This window comes from Equus caballus, chromosome 6, assembly GCF_041296265.1.
Source record: "Equus caballus isolate H_3958 breed thoroughbred chromosome 6, TB-T2T, whole genome shotgun sequence".
Lineage (NCBI taxonomy): Eukaryota > Metazoa > Chordata > Mammalia > Perissodactyla > Equidae > Equus > Equus caballus.
Window position 1 is genome coordinate 94,251,977 of NC_091689.1, and position 21,788 is coordinate 94,273,764.

The 21,788-nt window shown below is 43.6% G+C and overlaps 1 long non-coding RNA gene across 2 annotated transcripts; it reads left to right on the forward strand.

Annotated features, from left to right (window-relative positions):
- The first annotated feature begins 7,662 nt into the window (after positions 1-7,662).
- Positions 7,663-20,560, forward strand: LOC102149244 (uncharacterized). 2 transcript variants are annotated; one of them, XR_011439806.1, is made up of 4 exons: positions 7,663-7,794; positions 9,422-9,489; positions 10,806-10,915; positions 20,423-20,560. It is a non-coding gene; the product is annotated as an uncharacterized lncRNA (long non-coding RNA). The 2 variants fall into 2 exon arrangements; XR_011439807.1 differs by lacking the exons at positions 7,663-7,794; positions 9,422-9,489 and adding an exon at positions 9,921-10,042.
- The last annotated feature ends 1,228 nt before the right edge of the window (positions 20,561-21,788 follow it).

Consider the following 21,788-nt stretch of genomic DNA (forward strand, 5'->3'; position numbering starts at 1 on the left):
TCTTGTTACATAATTTAGTTCTGTCACTTTGTGCATCTCACAAAATAAATATTATTGTTATTTATGCAGACTCTACATAGAGATAATGATGGCTTGCCTACATGCTACTAATTTCTCTGCTCACAGTTCTCTCTTGTTTCTCCAACCTTTCTTCTGAGGCTATGTTTCTTATTCCTGAAGTTCATCCTTTAGAAATTTCTTTGGTCAATGTCTTTTGAAAGTAAATCCTGTTTCTTTTTTAATCAGAAAAAAACTTTTATTACTCTCATTCTTAAAAGTTATTTCTCTTGGTACATGATTCTAATTTGACAGCTGTTTTCCCTCAGCACTTTGAACACATCGTTCACTCTTTTCTAGCCATCCTAATCTTATTCTCTTATAGGTGGCCTCGCTCCTCTCTATGGGTGCTTTTACTATTCTCTTTTTCCTTAGAATTCTTCAATTCCACTACATTAAAAAAAATCCTGCTTAGTATACAATATGCTTTTGTATTTGTAGGTTCATCTTTTCCATCAGTTCTGGAAAATTCTCAACCTTTAGCTCTTCAAATATTGCCACTCTCCATTTTCTCTATTCTTTCCCCCCTCAAATTCCAATTATATGTAAATAAATCCTTCTGATTCTATGCTCGATGTTTCTTAATTACCTTTTTATATTTTCTAATTCCTTGCCTCTTTATGCTGCATTCTGGATAATTTCTTTGGATCTAACTTCCAGTTCACTAATTCTTTCCTTAGTTGAATCTAATCTGTTGGCTAACTCATTCATCTAGTTTAAAATGTCAGTGATTCTGTATTTCACTTCTAAGATTTCTTTTGTTCATTCTTTGAACATAGTTAGCAATGTTTGGTAATCTCTTGTTCTTGACTCCTTTTTTAAAAATTCAGTCTTTTAAATTTTGTATACTTTCTTATTTTATCATCTCTTTCTGATAATTCTGAAATCTGAGGTTCTTCAGCTCTAAATCTGAGTTTGTCGTTTCAGCTAAGTGGCCTCTTTCCTTTTATGTTTGGTAATTTTGGATCATGTGCTCATATTTTGTAGAACTCAATCTTTGTGAATTCTAGGATGCTTTCCTCCAGAGGGAATTTGCATGTGCTGGACTGGAACCATGTGGGTACTTTCACAGCCCTGGATTAACTGAGAGTTTCATGTTCATCTCTCTCATCTTCACATGGAGCCGTGATTAGTCTCCTGACCCCAACTCAAGTGTTGACACTTTTGTTCCCATGACAGCAGGGCAACCAACTCAGGAATGTACTTCCTGGAGTTTACTGACTTTCGTGGTTCTGTACTCAGTTCTCAGTTGGCTCTTATGTTTCCCTCTCGGATGAGAGGGTAGGGAAGGAAACTGGAGACTTCTCTTACTTTTTAGTAACCACAAAATACATGAACATGATTTTTGTTGCAGTTTATCCAGGCTCTAAAAACATTTTGGCAGGAAGGAACTTTATTGTATCAAATCTGCCATACTGCCAGAAGCAGAAATCTCTTCCTATTGATCCTTTTAACCAATTTCCCCCTGGCCTCCCTTCCCTCTCCCATCTGGAGTGCCTGGAGCTTCCAATTCCTACATCTTTTCTTTCAGGATAACTTTTATCAGTATCTCCCTCTGAGGACCCTTAGGTTTGACCTTCCTCCACTCTGCCATATCATTTAAACTTTCTATACCTATTCTTTCTCTTCATATATTGCAGTTTGTGGTTGCATATGTCTTCTAGTTTTATCAAAGATGGAGTTTGTGTTTTTCTGGTTCCTGTTCTTTTTCTTTTAGAGTGCTTTGGAGAGGAGAAGAAGGTAGAAAGTGCATTACTCTGGCATCTTCAAAACCTTTCAAAACTTAAAAGCCCCTCAAAACTGACTGCTCATATAGCTTGAAAGAATTATTGTAGCCTCCATGTAGGTCATATTCCCGAAGATTAGGCTCTTCAATTTTGGGGTCCTTTCCAGTGACGGGTGAATAGCTGGTCAAGTAAGAGGAGATATTTTGGGTTTCATAGATTTTAGACTCTTGGATTGGTGATCAACACTGGACACCTCTAACTGACCCGTGGGGACAAAGCTTTCAGAAGAGAAGCCAGAACAAACATCTGCCCTTCTTGGAATTATTCTAGAATTACAGTCTTTCTTGACTTTTGGTTTTCTTATTTCTTTTTTGTGAGGAAGATTGGCCCTGAGCCAACATCTATTCACAATCTTCCTCTTTTTGCTTGAGGAAGATTGGCTCTGAGCTAACATCCGTGCCAATCTTCTTCTATTTCGTGTATGTGGGACGCCACCACAGCGTGGCCCAAAAGGGGTTTATAGGTCCACACCTGGGGTCCAAACCTACAAACCCTGGGCCACCAAAGGGGAGCACACAAAAACCGCCATGCCACTGGGCTGGCCCATGGTTTTCTTATTTCTAAAGAGACCTGTGAGGAAAGATGTCCACATTTGTCCTGAAGGGATTTTGGTGCTTTCTGTACGTTCCCATCTCTTTCTCTGGGATTTTATTTCATTTATCCTTGTCTCATCCTTGAGTTTGACTTTCTTCTTCATGTCAATGCTTTTCCCCTATGCACAAAACATTGGATTCTTAGTGTTGTTTTATTTGTATATTCCTATATGCTGTAACTCTCACAAATTATTCAAGAAGTTTGGGGGGCACTTGAAAGAAAAAAATCTTAATTTTCTTTAAACATGAAGTCCACCATTAAAAAACTAACTTTTAAGGATTGTACTCAGTTTCACCTCCTTGGATCGCCAGTCTGAGAAATGAGAAACTGTACCAACATCGTTATATTTATACAAGTATGGGAAACTTGGGCTTCCCACTAATATAAGTATTTTCATGGATGTGACTTATAATTCTGAGGGAAAATTGCTGGTTTTGTTTGAGATAGAATAGGAAGAGTTTATAGTGAAATATTTCAAACTGGTGGTGAAAAAGAAACCCCACCGAATTCAAAACAACAAAAATGTCAGCCATAAAGATGTACAACATTTTTCAGGAAGGCTTGTCCATCCTGAACAAATGTTTTCATACCAAATAACAATTCTTTCACAATCACTGTGATTGAGGAGACATCCCAAGGTTGCCAGATGGAAATATGTTAAATGTGTTCTGAAATTCAATCTCACAGAATCCCAACATTCGAGCTCATTCATAAGAAGGTATTCAAAAGCAATGCAATTTTCGTAAAATATGTCCGTCTAGGTAATCATGAATGCTGAATATTGTCAGGGTTTCTCAGGAATTCTCAGTCTTGTGGAAAACCTTTCCAACTGGACTTTAACCACCAAGAAGAAATAACAATAATAACTGGAAATTTAAAATAAACAGTGCTGGAAAAATACTATAACCCCCACCCCAAAAGGCAGCCGTAGGAATTTAGTGCTACTTGAAATATGACACAGATATGTGAAAGGGAACATAAATACTAGGCCTGGGACTGACTGCTGGGATGGCAGACAATCCTGGCACATAAAGGAAGGACGCTTTCCGGAAGCTCAATCCACCCGGGTGAGCCTCTCGTTCTCGAGGTTGTTGTCTGTAGATGTGTGAACGGCAGGAATGTGCAAGTGGTTCAATAATGAACTCATCACGGCTGAGTATTAGCAGGACTTTGTACCAGCTCTGCGTTCCTTGAGGACGTAAGAAGAAAAGAAATGGGCCAGGGGAAATTCACACCTATGAGCTCAGGCTCTGTCTGCAAAGCCTCCTTTCCTTGGAGATCCCTGACAGAGTGGAGAGAGGCAGAGAATCAGATCTGGGGTCTAATGGTTTCACGCAACAGTTGCCTTTTTACATTTTGCTTCCGAAGTCTCCTATAACAGAGCAAGGACTATATCCCAACATAATTTTTTTGCCAAGTTGAATCTGTCGAAAAATGACTCAGTGTTGAGCAAAGTGGGGTTTTCTGGCTTTTCCTCATGCATCTGAGTCTTTTTATTCTGATATGTTAATCCTTCAAGTCATTTGATCTGCCCCAGGCAATATAAACAACATTTACAGCAAGTCTTGCACTCTATCCGTCATGTGCAAACGGCCTGCTTTTCCCATTGCCACATGAAAGTGAGAGATTCAAATGGGGCCATTCAGACTCTCCTGCTCGGAGACAATCAGACAGTGTCAGCTTCATGCTTTGGCGTCACCGGTGCTCCAGGAGCTGGAATCTGATGGGGGAGGGGTGGCTAGTTGGTTCCGGCATTTCCTACATAGCAACGAGGAGCAGGTTTGGGGTCGTGCCTGAGCCCAGTGAGGACTAGAGTCATGGCAGAGCCCCGCGGCACTGTGGGGTAACAGAGAAATTGTGGCAGAGGGAGGGGAGACGAGGAGACTTTGGGCCAAAAATTCACTCTCCATTGGTAATGTAGATTGTACTTGCTGTGAAATTGTCCTTAAATGTGTTTACTCAACAAATTTTTCTCAAACATCTCTTTCGTGCAAGGTCGTTTCCTCTCTGTGTATGTACAACGCGTGCGTTTGTCATAATAGTCAGTTTGGAACATCAGCTCGACCCAGTCGTCAAAAAGAACTTTGGATTTTACGAATGTGGAGAGGGACCCCCCAAGTACACCCAGTGGGGACAGTGCCCAGAGGGCGTGGGAGGGTTTGCAGAGAAGGTTTTGTGCTCTGTCACACCACATCGTGAGCCAAAGTGGAGAACTGGCAGAGAAGTCATTTGTAATTCTTCACCAAAACCCACCACCTCAAGAAGCCAAGACGAGGCGTCCTTTCTTAGTCGTTATCTTGAAATGAGATGCTGGAACTTTCCTAGGCTGCTGGTGGGCGTGTAAATTGTTACAGACACTTTGGGAAACCGTTCGGCGGTATCTACAATAGCTGAACACACACACACCCCATGACCCAGCTACTACACCGTTAGGTATACCCTCAGAAATACTCACCAAAAGACGTGTGCTGGAATGTTCCTAGCAGCAAGAGTGGAAGGAGTACCTGCTCTGAAGCATATTCACCCATTGAAATATGAGACAGCACCCAGAACAAGCCCGCCACAGCCATGCACAGCAACAGGGAAGAACCTCACAAACACAGTACTGACAGAAACGAGCCGGACACGGAAGGCTCATGCTGCACAATTCCACTTAGATAAGTTCAAAAACAGGCCAAGGAATCTGGGCTGGAAATCAGACAAGTGGTTCCCTTTGGCTGGGGGTGTGGCCGTGGTTAGTGAGTGGGTGAGGGGGTCACAGAGGAGCTTGTGTGGGTGCTAATAATGTTCTACTTCCCGATTAGATGCTGGACGCATGGGTGTGCACACTCTGTGAAAATGTTCCCAACTGGAAATTATGAATTGTTAACTTTTCTACGTGTATGCTACACTTCAATAAAAAGTTTACTGTCAAACACAGATGCTCCTCCACTCATTTTTTTGTAATCTAGAGAAATTAATTTCCTCCAATTATCAAAAGCAAGTCAGAAATCAGCAATTTCGTTTCCACTTCCTTGAGTTCCACCCTACGCCCCCTCCTCACCAGCCCAGATCCCATGCTACACATCCTCAACTTTTCCAATAAAGATGCACATGCACACACACACATTCCCTCTTGCCTTCTCTTCCAAAAGTGAGTTTAGCTTTATGTAATATACATTTCTGGCACGTAAGGCACTCTGCTGGGGACTTAACATGCGTAATTCGTTTAATCCTGAACACTTTTCTATAAGGCAGTCAGAATTGTCTCCACTTTACAGATGAAGAAACTGAGGTCCAGAGGAATTAAGTAACTTGCCCCAAATCACAGAGTTGACCAGGTCTCTGTGACTCCAGGGCCTTTGCTCTTTCTCCTGGACTAAAGCCTCCTTCTCCTTCAGCAAGAAGATAGCAACTTGAGCTCTACATCAGATTAAGGCAGAAATTATATGTCCATCTGCCTCAGTTTACGGATGAGAAAACAGAAGGAAAATGACTGGCCCAAGGTCCCATGCTGGGTGGCCATCATTTCATGCCGTATCTATTCTGTAAAAAATATGTAGGGAAAAATACACAAGTAAGAACAAAGTTTAAATGACTGCAAAGGAATAGACACAGCATGCTGCATTGGTACCATTGATTACGATTTTACAATGTAACCTAGATTTATTTTATTTTGCCTTGAGGATGAACCACAACTGGAAGCTTTCTTATACCCACGCGAGACGGTCTGCTTCGAGCTTTAGAAGTCCCCCCATATCACAGATAACTACACACTTTGATTTCTTGGAATCTGGCCATGAGTGCTTGCACTACAAACCATTGTCCCAAACTAAGCCTGTTCACGCGACTGACAATGTTTAGGGCCCAGGGAACTGAATCTCCCTATTTTTTGCCCTTGGTTGTGGACAAAGGGTGACAGTCCTAATGCTATGAATGTCTGTGGCTCCTTCTACTGGTGAGATTGAGGCCAGCATTGGGTCTGTGCGCAGCACAGGAAGGACTGGGGCAGCAGAAGCACCCAGGTAAGAGAAAACACAATTTTTACTAACTTGTCAAATCCTTTTTCTGCATGAATGCAATGGATTTGTCCCAAGGGTCCATTTACTTGCTTCATTTTGTGCTCTAAAAAGTGGTTCTAGAGATACTCAAGAATGATTATGGAGCCATCCCTGATGGCCTAGTGGTTAAAGTTCAGTGCTCACAGCTTCAGCGGCCCAGGTTTGCTTCCCGGTGGTGGAACCACACCACCCACCTGTCAGTAGCCATGCTGTGGTGGTGGCTCACATAGAAGAACTAGAAGGACTTACATCCAGGACATACAACTGTGTACTGGGGCTTTGGGAAGGAAAAAAAGAGAATTATTGTGTATTCACAACATTTGCACGTGGTGGCTGAGGAATATTTTGTGACATTAAACAACTCATGTTACTGTTGAATCCGTGTATAAATACACACACACATATATCTAGACTTCAAATGCATGAAGCAAAATACCAACTTATGTTGCCAATTAATGGATGTTGAATTGGCTAGCAGTGGAAATAGTTTTATTTTTAAGAAAAATGTTGAATAAGATTTAATTAAGATTTTCAAAAAGTTAAATAAAAATTCAGCTTTATTTGAATAAGTATGATTTAAACCTTTCATTTTATTCATATATAATTTGTATTTTGGTTTTAAATTTTAGGGGATAATTTTCAATATTTTAGGTGGGAAATAACATGAATTCATAAATAAAATATTTATTTTATTTTTTATATTTAGCTTAATTTACATTTTGGTAAGATATATGCAAATTTTGTACATGTTGGATATAATTTGATTTGTATTTTCATCCTTCATGTAATTACAGTCAATTGAACACAAATTTTACTTGAAGGCAAGGACATTAATTTTGTGAAATGAATACATGAGTTCTGAATTATGTAGGTTTTTGTTTTGTTACTCATCTAAGCATCACTGGCCATCAGCAGATGGCCCCGACCTGAGCAATAATAATGAAATTGAATCTTTTGCTATTTTGCTTTCAGTCATATAAAAACCATATGTTTACATCTAGTTTAATTTTGTTGTTATGAAGGAATATTTGTCAAATAGCAACAAATTTGTTAAAGAGAAAAAATATTTTATTAAGAGCCTGTGAGCTTGACTGAAAACTTTGAAGTGTTTGTACCTAAGGGATCAGCGCCTTGTGTGTGCTCTTGCTTCAGGCCCTGCGGAAGTCAGAGCCCGCTGTGACCACAGCTTTCCTTCCCTTGTGGTCCCCAAAGGCCATGCAGCGCTTGGGTCTGGCCAGTCGTCAGCTCTCGCCACTGCCACATTGACTGGCTGGCCGGCAGCATTCAGTCAATGTCGGTTCAATGCTCCTTGCATCGTAAGTCAGTGCTCCGCTCTCTCTCTAAATCTCAGGTCCCTCATTCGTAGGAGACGGCTTCAGTAGCAACGGGGGAAATGTCACAGTGCCTTTCATCCCATCCTTTCCTCTTTTAAATCAGCAAGATGAAAAAAATGGGTTCCAGTAAAGTGCTTTGTGACTTTATTATTAGTCTATTTGAAGCCCTCTCTGTTTTCTTCCTCTTCCTCGCCCCCTCTTCCCCTCCTGTGCTCTTCTGCCTCCTCTTTTTCTTCTTCCTGTTCTGTTTCCTCCTCCTCTCCTTCCTCCTTCATTTTAGCGAGGAAAGACTTCTCTCGGTAACCATACTAGCATGTCTTTCACTTTCTCAACGCCCTTGTCTCTCTTCAGCAATGCCTGTTTTGCTCAAACCTGAAGCGTCAAAATTTTTTTGAATCTGACTTTCTGCCAGAATTCTTTAAGTAGATCAACTCCTTTTATTCTCTAACATTTTAAAACTCATTTGCACAGAAGAGAATTGGAAGGTCTTAAAGTACAGTTGTCCCGTGGTTCCTCACAACCTACTAAGAGTGTTGTTCCAGTTGACAGCGTTTTAAATCCAGTAATGAGAGAAGTTCGTCCTTTCATATAAATATCATAGGGATAAATAAAGAGTCTGGAAGTACTATTATTGCAATTTCTACTGGATATTTAGGTAAGAATCTTGTCTCAATATGTTGCCCTTTGATAATTTTCTATCTACTTGGCTTGTTCAGCAAGTGGAGAGCAAGTGGGTTTCCCATATCATTCTGGGACAAGCTACCCCTCATTTGTTGCTGTCATACTCACCCCACGTTTCCACAAATTACTCTGTGTTAGGCAAGATGATTTCCAAGATAGGTAGTCTAGACTATAATTAAAACTAATATTTTTTTCACTCTATAAATTTAGCAGTTTATTTCTTGAAACTATCCTATTTCTCTTCAACATGGCTCTAGGGAAATAAGCCACAAGTGCCACATTTTTCTCTGTGGTTTACTCAGGCATCGTGGCCATCCTCATACGCAGTATTGTGGTTTACAACAGTTCCAGACCCAGGCTGGGTGATGGTGGTGGGTATCAGAAAGTCTTCATGGCCGTAAACCCATTTAAGTAAATTAATAAAATTTATTTGATAAGAAGTGAAACGTCTTAAAAATTACCAGGGCCAAACTACCAAAGTCCCAGCCTATTCTTATGTCTAATTTGATGGAACAATCTAGAATCTGAAAAGCACTGGGTGCTTTCTTGACAGCTTACCTCTGCCGTGAGTTGGAAGTAACCTAAGATGGGTTCCACAATGAGGACTTTAAAGTGTCTGTAGGGAAATGTGGAGTTAAGTAGGTGCAGAGTTGCAACATTCTTCCAGACTGTTTTATTTATATTTTTAAGCACTTACCACAGACATATAGTTAGCAATGTATATCTTTGTCCCTCCCATTAGTTTGCAAATCCCTATTGTTCACTGTTGTGTCACAAAGCCAGGGTCCTGAGAAGGTATTTGGGGAATGAAAGGTCTGGGACTGCCCCATGATGTCCTCTTGCTCCCAGTTCTGCCCGTACGATTGCTCAGTACTCTTAGGCTGTAACCCATTTTTCTTTGGACAATGATCACATTTTGTTGTCTTAGGAGGTGTGGCAAAGATTCTCTCACGTGCTTATTTAACAGACCCTAAAGGCCTGGAGACTCCCAGCTGTGTGAGTTTTGATTATGCAGAGCACATCTTGTAACTTTTAAGGCACTTGGCTTTCAGCAAACCTGGGTACCGCCCCTCTCCTCCTTTGGGACGATAAAAATAATAATGATAACCACAATGAAACTTACCGATGCTTGCACTACATGCCAGACATTGGGTTAAGTGTATCATATGCATTATCATATTTATTCCTTCCAACAATACCGTGAGATCCCTATCATTCCTATCTCCATTTTACAGATGAGGAAACTGAGGTGCTGAAAGGCTAAATAGCTTATTTGAGGTCTCCCAGCTACAGAGAGGTGGAGAGAGAATAAGACAGCCCGTCTGCCTCCTCTTAGTCTTTTCACTCTCCAGGGGTAAATATATTAGATCATCCATTATGAAGCAATTGAGGAGATCAAGAAATACTCCAAGGCAGATTTTGTTGCCTTTTGAGTCCTTAATCATTCTTTCAAACTTTCCAGTTGGCATGGCTCTCGGCTCATAAAAAGATGTTTCATTTACTGAAACGTGACTCCAGAAGTCTTATGAATGCAGCCAGCACATAGTGGGTAAGAAGGAGTTAAAGAGCCGACAGGCCTTCCTGTGTGGGTCCAGCCAGCAGCCGTTAGTCACAGATGCGGGGGACTTTGATCCTGACAGCTTCCCTTTCACTCAGGGGCGGCAGGGAGGTTTGACCTGGGGAAGCAGGAAAGACGAGAGAGAAAAAGGTCTTGTTTGTTTCCTGGGTGGATTGCCTCCTCTTGGCATGCCTCCAGGAAGCGAGTCTTTTCCTGCCCTGAAACTTCAGGGAAATAAATCTCTCTCCTGTAGAACAAACCTGAGAGAGGCCCCAGGGCAGCTGCCTTAGAGCTGTCAGGTCCAGGGACTTGGCCTCAGGCTGGCCAGTGTGCAGCCTGGCAGGTTGCAGCCCCTGGCTGGGGCTGGAGGTGGGGGGATGTCCACATGACCCAGAGAAGGGAAGAGGGATGCTAGCGAGGTCTTTGATCCCAAGGGCCAGAAGCCAGTGTGGGCACCCATGGGGATAGAGGTGTTCTGAGACTGATCCTCTGCGGAATGACACCTAGGAGAAGGGGCAATTTTGAGAGCGTTTCTAGAGGGCAGCCTGGGGGCCAAGCGTGAGGGAGACCGAGCCCAGCACTGCAGAGGCTAACACAAGACTCTCGCATGCAGAACCGGAGAGAGGAACAGGAAGTGTAGTGGATGCAAGCCCATGAGAACCAGCCCCAGCATTAAGAGCAAGAGCAAGCGCAGGGAGAGCTGGGGGGCGGGGGGAGTGATGTCCTTCCAATTGACATATGTCATTTCTTGCAGCCTGGGATCCTTGACTGTGATTTTTGTAACTGTGTCCTGGTTCCTGTCTGTAGAATTTAACCCATGCGGTTTGAACAAGGTGATCCACCTCCCAGCTCTGGTCGACGCAGGTGAGCCTGTTTGTCACAGTAACTGGTGCAAGGACGCGTGAGGATGCACGAGGGCCAGTGAGAAACAATAGACCTGGGCTGGGTCTTGAGGCAGGCATTCTTCTCCTGGGACTCGAAGTTGGGAAGAAGTAAATATGGAAGAGGTTGTATCTATGTTGGAACTGTGATGGGGGAAGGACCGTTGTAGGTTTGATTATAGTTCAATTTCAGTCCCCTCACTTCCACGAGGGGAGTGTGCTTCACTGCACTGATGTCGGGCTTGGCCATGTGACTTGCCGTATGGCGGGCAGCCCTGAAATTTGGGCTTGGCCCTGTGACTTGCTTTGGCCAGTGAGATGTTAGAAGATGTAACACAAGCAGAGGCTTGGCATGTGCTGGTACAGTGGGGCTCGCTCTCTGTGCTTCTGCTGTGGCCGTGAGAAGAATCTCCCAGGGTAGCTGCCGCCCCCTCAGCCCAACCTCAAGACGAATCCCCAGCCTGCATTGAGGAACTCAGCTTAGCTGGACCCCCATCTGAAGCAGAGCCACACAGAATCTAACTCAACTGACCCCCAAAGGGGATGAGTAAGCCCAGTTGACATCAGCTGACTGGCAGATGTGTGAGGAAGAAACGCTCATCGTTGGATGCCTCTGATATTTTGTGGTTGCTGGTTTGTCAGCATCCTTGTGATAGTAGCTAACTGGTACAGGCTTTTTCAGAATGAAGCCAACATGTCAGTGACAGGGCTAAGAGAGAGAGTGAGAGACGTAGCATAGGTCCTCCATAGCATGGTGACATCGTTTGAACCCTGGATCAAGCTCTTGCTAGAGCCAGCCTACTTCTTGAGCTTTCCCATTCTGTGAGCCTGTAGAACCCCTTTTGCTTAAGTCATCTCGGGTCAGGTTTTTGTCACTGGAAACAGGCCCTGATTGGACTGGATATAGACTAAATGTGAAAAGGATCAATAGTCCTATGATACAAACACACACAATATATACATGTATGTACAGATGGAGATATCTATTTATATGAAGAAGCAATAAGCAGATGTATTAGAAACCAAACAACGGGGGGGGGGGGGGAAGGGGCTTATGTTTAGTTCCCTGGGACACAGATTCTGAGATGGAGGTTTGTGTGCAGGTGAACACTGGAGAGCGTTCGTGGGACCAATACCTGTGAGGGAGCGGGAGAAGCAGAATGGGGCAAAGACAGAAGTTGAATAGCAATGTATCTTGCACCAGAGAACTCAGGGGATCCCCTGGGGAGCCCTGGAGCTGGGCTGGACCCTCGCACTTGTCTCCAGGGAGGCAAGGGAGCCAGACCTTTGTACCCGCCCATTGACCAGGCATTGGATATGGGCTGGCTTCAAAGAGGCATTGTAACCTTGGGTGAGGCAGCTCTCTTTAGCCAAGGGCAAGTCCTGGGGAGCGTCTCAGTGGTGAACTGTCAGCATCCAACCCTCCTGGCAGCTGGGGGGTTGAGAGCTTTGGTCCTAAAGGAGGTGGACGGCAGTCTGGGCGGAGCACCACAGTACCTACTAGAAAGGCCGCAACCTGGCGCAGGCAGGGGGAAGGTTTTTGGCCGAAAGTATCTAACAGGTGAGAGCAGAGGATTATCCCAGCAGTCATTATTTGCCTTCCTTTTGCTTTGTGTTATCGGTAAAGGAGGAATAATCAGTCAGTCAACAAGTACTTATTTAATCTGAAGAGAGTGAAAGAGCCCCATGCTTAGATAATCAGAGAGATGCAAGGATAACAACAGTACTTCTATCCCAGAAGAGTCAGAGAGATTTGTCACGAAGAGTCACGTCATAATCAGTCAGTGTTTCACTTCTCACAAAAGTGATAGTGGACTAGAAGGACTGGCTGCTTCCCCAGTGTACGGGTTCTCATGCTGATGGCATGTACGAATACAACTTTTCCAAGCCACCGAGTTTCCCACAGGCCCAGAGGTATGGGCATTCGGTTCCTGCTCATGGAAGCAAGTGTGCCCCTGCAAAGTGGGAAGAGTTCCCTTGCTCCCAGAGCTGGCCCAGCTGTCACCATTTTTGGAAATGGGGGCCAATCTCCTCCCTTAAGCATCCTTTTCCTCCCTTGGGATACCCTTGTTCCCTCCATTCCGTCTTTCTCAGTTGCCTAGGAGCCTCCCAGGCACCAGCTTAGAAGGTGAGGGGAGCCTCCTGTAGCTCCTCTTGCTGAGATATTCTGCTTCTTGGCTTTTCAGCGCCCTTATGTGGAAATGTGTTACTTACAATGCCTAAAATATTGGGGGTGGAAGGGGTGGAAGCAGGGAAAGTAATAATATTGGTAACACATCATAAATCCACAGAGACAGGGATGCTGAAAGTGGCAGAATTAGGGACTTTGGAAAGCACATGAGGTCAGCTGTGAAGAGGGTGCTATTGTGAAACACCCAGGACTGTTTTCTTACTCCTGGTGTGCAATATGGGACAGGGAGAATTCAGGAGTCACACCGTTAGAGCACTCACATGAGTTTAGTATTTCACGTTAATCGTTTTGACATTTCCAGACATCGGCTAAGATTGGTTCTCATTCTATAACAGCCTATTTCCCTCTTCTCCACATGAAAGGCAAAGCTGTTGAGTGTTCCATCCCTGTTGGTTTTGGATTTCTACCAATTGTTTGTTTTCAGTGAAGTATGATTCCTGGTATGAGGGAGAAGTACTCTTTCTCTCAAGCTGGTCCTTTTTTGAGGCTGGGACGGGGGAGTTAGGAGTGTGAGGGAGACCAGATATACTGCAAAAGGAGGAAGGGTTGTTTTTTTTTTTTGAGGAAGATTAGCCCTGAGCTAACATCTGCCGCCAATCCTCCTCTTTTTGCTGAGGAAGACTGGCCCTGAGCTAACATCTGTGCCCACCTTCCTCTACTTTATATGTGGGAGGCCTGCCACAGCATGGCTTGACAAGTGGTGCGTAGATCTAGACCTGGGATCTGAACTGGCGAGCCCCAGGCTGCCGAAGTGGAACGTGCGAACTTAACCGCTGTGCCAGCGGGCTGGCCCCAAAGAAGGATTTTAAGATTCGGAATGTGAGGAAATTGTTAGATTTATAAAAGTAGGATTTGAAGTTTTCTTCTCTTCATCAGAGCATGAAATGACACTTCTGATTTGGATTTTAGTACTCACAATTTTGATTATTTAAAAAATATTCTCCTGTTATCAGGGATTTCATTTAGAGCAATGATTCACGTCATACGTCATGCCCTGTTAGCAACTCTCAAAATGGGGTCCCATCATGATAAAAAATAGTCCACTCTTCCCAAGAAGGACATTTATTTATAGATATTTTGCTATGAAATTGATCAATTTGCAAAGGTTGTAAAAGAAAAAAAGCTGAGGTAAGATAAGCTTTATTCTGAATTATCGCTAATTGTTATGGAAACCTTGTGCTTCATGAGATTTTGCATTTGATGAAATTCAACATCTTTCCTGGTAAGAAATCTTAACAAACTTGGCATATAAAAATCTCTCTCTTTTTTAAGCTCCATAGGGAGTATCTACCATAAAACTACAACAAACACTGTGTTTACTGGTGAAATACTAAAGCAGACCCCTGAATGCAGAAGTGAGACAATGATACCAGCCATCACCGCTGGTATGCAACACAACGGGGAAAGTCCTAGCCATTGCAATAAAATAAGAAAAAGAAATATATCAAGATTGGAAATGAAGACAACACTATCTAGAAAATACAAAAAGCTCAAGTGAAAAACCATTAACACTAACAAAATAGTCCAGCAAGGTAGTCAGATATAAGAGATCTGATGCACAGTGGTGCTCAATTAGAAATGTAAAAGCAAGAAAGATGCCATTCACAGAAGCAGCAAAAACTGTGAAGTACATAGGAACAAATCTAACAGTAAATAGGTAAGCCCTTCATGAAGAAAATTATTATACTTTACTAAAGGCCACACTAGAAACACTGAATAAATTGAGAGTCTTCTCATGTTCTTCAATGGGTTCTTTCAATATTGAGTTTTCAGTACTGAAAAGATGTCAATTCCCCCCAAATTAACCTGTTAATTCAGTGCAATTCCAGGCAAAACAAGGAGCAGATCTGGCTTTCCCTGGCAGAAGGAAAAAGGTTTTGGCTTATAAAAGCAGCACTTGAGCCCCCTAAGCTTTTGGGGGTTAGTGGCAGAAAGAACTGCCACTTCAAAGGAGAATACCCCAGCTCCAGTGCCACCAGAGATGACGACGTGCGTCTTGGGCACTCACTGCAGCAAACTCTGGGCGGCCAGTGAGGCCGTGAGGCAGTGAGATGCCTTTAGCAGTTCAAGAGCCACCATCTCCTCTGCTGATTAAACCAAATCACACGGGAGCTATCAGGATCAGAGCTGACCTTCGCTTCTTGTATTTATCACCAGAGGGGAAAGGATATCAGGGAGGAAAAAAAAAAAAGTTGCTCTCTATATAGCAAGACAGGACATTTTATTTGAAAAAATTTAAAAAATATGACTTTATTTTGTTTCCTAAGCTGATAAAGTGGACAAAATCAATTCTGTAATTATAAACGTAAGGATTGTTAATTAACTCACTTTCCTCTTTCCTCCAGACATTATCGTCTACATTTAGAAACAACGTGTGCATCTGTACCTCTTGCTCGTCCTTAATTAGATCATGAGATCTTTGAGAACACGCACTGTATCCTTCTTTTGGAAATGTAGATAGATGCTAAAATATTTTTAAAATCTAAAATGTCTAAAAACAGAAAGTCCAACGGATGGTCCAAGACTATTGATGGAATCAGTTATTATATTTATTCATCCACTTTCATTTGTTTTTGAAAAGTCCAGGAGAACAGAGTAGATGCCAGGAAATTAGAAAAATGCAGCTATGGTGCAAATCTTCAAAAGACTTAAGTTGAGCAGTCCTTTCAAATTACTCTCCCTCACTGTCAGCTCGGAAAATTTGGGAATAATTGTATAAAGCTGAAATGTAAAAAAGGAGACACACACACGAAAGTTTAACAAAGCAATTTGAACTTGAATATGTGCCTAGAATAAAGGGATAAGGAGACTGGTCCACACATGGTCACTGTACTTTGCTCAAGCCCATTGCCTGCCAGGACCCCACACAACTTCATTTATCAGATTCCTTGAGCTTGAAAGAGCAATTGTGATGACTTCACTTTATCCCAGCCCTGAACCCAGTGGAAAAGATCAAGGGGGAAAAGCTGGGCTATATATATCCAGAAGCAGCAACGCCAAACAGTTTGGTGAGGTTTGATATCATTTTGAGTGATCAGGAGAAAGGCCAGAAGACTCTCTAGTCTAGAAAAAGCTCCTGTTCATTTGGGAATTTGGGGACACCAAAAATACCAGTAAAGTTCTAAGAAGTGATGCCAACAGGAAGTAAGAAAATGGAACTAATGCCAAGAAAAAATTCAAAGTGACTCATCGGGGAAAATAGATTCGAGGATTCAGAGACAAGAGACATCCGGAAAACCACAGTGACATGTGTGATGTCATGAGGATAGTGACAGCAAATTCGATATGTAATCAGTGTGTCTCTTCCTCGAGCTGCCTGGCTAATGTACGCCTTGAAGTGCTGTCACCCAGAGGGCAATCTGGGGTCATGTTATTTCGGGGTCAGTGTGTGAGGACATAAACGTATGACTCGACCCCGTTACTCTCCGTGTCATTCTTCCACTCTCTTCTGGCAAGCAGATCCAGGCTTTGGGTTCATTTGGGCTCAGACTTTAGTCCTCTCCTTCTCCTGAGAAATCTTAGAAGATATAGTGCCCTCTGTCCTGCCACTAGGGCATAGTGGTTTCTGGAAGGCAGCGGGGATGTTCGCAAGCGTCCAGGAATTTTTCTCCCTTCTGCCCTCCTCCTGACCACCAGAATAGAAATCTGAAAAAGCAGAACCACCTTTTCAATAATCTCCTTTCAGAAATCACAGTCATGACTGGGTTTGCCATTCATTTTTGTCCCAAGAACTTTATGAAGTGGAAATGGCTGAACTCATCTGGCAGGGCTCTCGACTGCAGACGGCCAGTTCCCAAATCCCCGAGGTGTGAGGGCTGGGCTCTCCCCAGCACGTTCTTTTCAATAACATTCCCACACTTGGCCTTTTACTCCGGCCGCCCCGTGCCTGCCCTCCCAGCGCCTGGAGCTTTCCACCTTGGCTCTGGCTCCTCTGAGCCTGGGCTCAGCCTTCCAATTCCAGGTTGACCTTGGCTGAGTGCCCCACATGGTCATTCTTCTTGTAAAAGTAGAAAATCTCAGGCACAGATTTCTGCACTTGGCCTCTCTGCAGAACTTCTTAGTCCTCGAGGCATATGAAACCCTGGCTGACACGGCGCAAAAGCAAGAGCGCTTGCTCTCCAGAGGCTGTGTTGACCCAATTGGATTTGGTCTCTGGCGACCCTGCTCCTGCATCCACAGTGAGAAAACCTGGACCTGGGCCAGCTCTCAGGTCTATCCTGGGCTTGGTTAGCACCTGTGGGCACAGAAGGCTCTCTCTCGCTCTGACATTCTCCGCACACACTTCACCTCCCCTGCTGGAAGACAAGAGCCTCACAGGGTGCCCTTTACCATCAATGCACCCTTGGCATTTCACAAAAGACTCTCATAAGCCTCATTTTCCTCACCTGCAAAATGGGCACAGTGATAGTACCTACCACCTAGGAGGGTTGTGAAGATCCAGGGAGATGACTATTTAGCTCAGTGTTTGGCTATTTGAAAATTATTGATTATTAATTGATTTGGCCAGATCAGATAAGACTGGTAAGGAAACACAACGTGAGAGCAAATTGGAGAAAGAGTCAAGCCGGGAATCTTTGGATCTCTGATTTCTTCCTTGGGTTTTACCTTATGGCAAAATCCGCCCATAACCCACGGTAGCAGGTTTCACCGCACCATCAGAGAGAATTGTGCTGGGGGCTGCACAGACCTCCAGTCCTTGGCATCCGACAGACCTACGATTAAAGAGAGCTCTGCAAATTCTAGCTGTGTGATCCTGGAATCGTTGCGCTTCAGTTTCCTCCTGGGTGAAAGAGGAACCACAGTTCCTACCAGATGAGGGAGTTGGGAGATGAAATGCTCCCAGTGCTTGGTAATCCTTGTTTTGACTCTTGGTGTCAGCACCCTCCTTCGGCCCGACCATGATCCCCCCAGGCCCTGGCTTTTCATGACCTCCAACAAAGGGAGTGAATTATGTGGTCTAATCCTCCGCTTTCTATCTCAAGTCTGACCTACTTGGCTCTCTGGTGTTTCTTCCTTATCCAATGAATGCTTTGCTGGCTGCTGCCCGTTTTTTGGTGTGACACCTTATATATTTGCAAGTTAAAGTTTCTAGTCTAGTTTCATTAAGACTCTGGAAACTTCCTTGAAATTTTTCTTGGATAAATCCACCATTCCTTGCCACCATTCATTGGCCACCTTTATCACTGGTGTCAAGGATGGCAAATATATGTTGCACATGCTGCCAGCATACTCTCCTGAGTCCACGGCAGACATCACTAATTGATCACAGCACATTTTCCCATGAGCCGGGCCAGAGTCTCAGAGTCACTTTCAGCACATCATGCTGTCTCTCTGTACCTTTACTTGTAACCTCCCTTGGATGCATGAGCATGTTAGTATGATCTGTGTAGGCATCTGCGCTTCTCCCATCTGCTCCGTTAGACTGAATATACATATGTCCTTTTTCGAGGATTCTCCCACTGACCATTAATCTAACTGTCTAAAAAGACAAGCACATGGCCAATAGTCCCCGCCTTGCAGCTATAACCACAGTCTGTCATTGTAGGTTATGTAATAAAAGAAAATTATGTTTTATTATGCTTTCTCCTTTTTCTAGTTAATCATAATCATTTCCCGTGACATTAAATAAGTATTCTTTCAAAACATGATATTTAGTGACTGTGCAAATAGTCTATCAAATTGATATACTTCTGTTTGTCTAACAAGTTCCCTGGTGTTGGACCTGGTGTTGGGCTGCTCCGGGTATCTGGCTGCGATAAATCACACCGCAGTGTGTTTTTGTGTCTATGTGTGTGCCTGCATCTCCAGTTCTTCTCAACACTGGAATCATCGTGTCAGATGGCAAGCACAGCTTTAAGGTTCCTGATGCACGTTGCTGTACTGTCTTCTGGAAATATCGAGATTGTTTACACGCCCCTCAGTAGTGTAAAATACCAATCATCACTAACCCTTGTGGATCTTGTCTTTGTGCCGGGCACTGTTCTAAGAACTTTACCTACGTTAGCTCACTTCATCCTCACCAGACCCTATTTTACTGTCGAGGAAACTGAAGCACAGCGTGGTTAACTGGATTGCCCAAGGCCACACAGCTGGTATGTGGCAAAGCCTGCATTTGAACCCGTTTCCCTACACCACTAACCATAAAATACTTTACTGTGGCTTCAACAACCTGAGTACAATTGGATTTTTTGATTTAAGCAAGGTTTAAAGAAAATCGACTTCTGCTGGTAGGACTCGAATGGTCCGTCTCCAGATACAGAGGATGGCCCAGGTGACACCGTTCAGTCTTTTCAGCACAACAGTCTCACAAACAACTCAGTCTTTGGTGCAGAGTAACAGAAAGATTCGTTATGTCCTTACGTATGCAAGCAGATAAAAGTGTCATTATTACACAGAACAACAACAGTATTTCTCCGAAACGAGTTTACCTGTCTTCCAGGAAACCCTGTCGGTGCTGCGAAGCCCCCAGAAAAGACCAAAGAAAGGCAAGCCTTCAGCATAGGAGATGTGGAGGTGTCACAGGAGATGTCTACACTGGGTCTCCTGAGTTTTTCAAACTTGAGTTCATCAAGGTGCAATGTCCGAGGCCGGGATACGGATGCCGCGTGGTTAGGGCTCAGGAGCACCGGAGAGCAAGAGCTGGTTGTTTCTAAACTCTAAAGTGGGAAGCGGCCCTAAGGACTTCTGCTCCTAATAAAAGAGGAATTAATCAAAGCAGCCCGAAATGCGTCTGCTGGACCACAACTACCTTATGGTTATTGTAAACAACAGTTCTGGCTCTTTTTCCTTGAATTAGATAATATTAACGCTAATCTAAACATGAGCAGCTGTTCGGAGGGGCCGTATTAGATCCTACTTCTCCCTCTTCCGATGTCTAAGCCTTAAAACCCCAAGGCACAGGGATTCCTCAACAGCAAAGGAGGGTTTTTCTTCCCCTTCTTTTGTGTCTCAGGCAAATGGTTGTTTTCCTGAAGGGTCTTTTATTCCTGTGATTTCTCAAAATTAGACTATGGCCTAGGGGTAGGGTTGCCTGTTCCAGCAAATAAAAATAAAGATAAACTTAAGTTAAACCTCAATTTCAGATAAACAATGAATAATTTTTCTAGTATGAGTATGTCTCATGCAATATGTGGGATATACTTATACTGAAACGGTACTCATAACAGCTCTGAAACTCCGGTTTCACTAGGGGTTCTGTGCTTTCCTGGTATCGCAATGGGGGAGGTAGGTGAGGGGGCTAAGAACGCCAGGGCAGAGAGAGGAGGACAGGGATTAAACAACTTTTTTTGTTCCTTGCAGGCTGAAAAAAGGAAACTTAAAGAGTGTCTGCTATGGTAATTCACTGCTGCGATCCCTCAGGGTTCTGGAATTGTCTGCTTCCTGAAGAGTTTGCTGCTCACGGACTCCAACGTCCAGATGCCTGAGGGGACTTTCTCGAGGCTACAGATGTACTCTCAGCGCCTGCCCTGGAAAAGGCACAACTGCACGTGAACACAGCATTCGTGTTAGCTGTCCAAGTGCAGTCTGGATGTTGAGGGCCCCTCTTGCAGAGAGAGGTCCCTAAGACTGGCATTTCCCAGTAGCAACAGACTTTTAGGTAACTTATGACAAGACAGCGAAAATTACAGCCACTTTGGCTGGGGGTGGGGGGCATGGTGGTGGTGGGGTTGTTTGGTGGGGGTGTGGGGAGGGAACAAAAGTCAAGGCGGGAGGAGGGACAAGTAGAGGTCATCCAAAAATGATCGCAGCCTTCTAAGCCCTGTCTATCGCCCTGTGCCACCTCTGCCCGTCTGCATCTTCATCTGCTCTCCGTGGAGATGGATCCATTTTCAGAGTTTCTGAGGCTCACAAAACTGAAGTCTGGACACTGCACCTTGATGAACTCAAGTTTGAAAAACTCAGGAGACCCAGTGTAGATATCTCCTGTGACACCTCCACATCTCCTATGCTGAAGGCTTGCCTTTCTTTGGTCTTTTCTGGGGGCAACGCACAGAGAAGGACAGAGAGGCCACAGTGATCAGCTCAGTGGCTCCTCACTGGGGTTCCCCTTGGAGGAATGGATGGGGTGAAGGAGGTTTAGAAATAACCTGGGTGCTAACTCTCCCTCTGTGGAGGAAATCATGGATTTTCCTTGTGACAACAGAATTCAAATACAAACCTTAAAAATAAAGTACAAAAATCTCCCCCAAACCGTAAGTCAATGCTGTTTATTTTGACAGAGGGGATTAGATGACTTGACCCTATTTTCTGGGCAGGTTAGAGGTTGAGGGAAGAAAGCAACCACGCCCTGTTTGGTCATCAATAAGGGGGCTTTTCTCTCTCTTTTTAAAAACCTTTATTTTCTAATTATTTAATTAAAAATCAAAATGCACTTATAATTGAAAAAAATAAATGTGCTAATCCCAAGAAAATTTTAAAATGCACAAGAATATAAAGGTGAAAAAAAATCAGCCCATCCCCTGGCCTAGAGATAATCACTGTTAGCGTCTTTCTGTGTCTTTCCAGTCTTTTCTTATGTGGGTGTATTTACATCATTGGGATCACACTAATTATATAGCTCCGTTTACTTTATCAACACACTCTGAGCATTTCTTCGTGCTGTTAAGCATTTTTCCACGGTACTGACTGAATAATACCCCACTGTTTGGCTATATCGAGACTCACT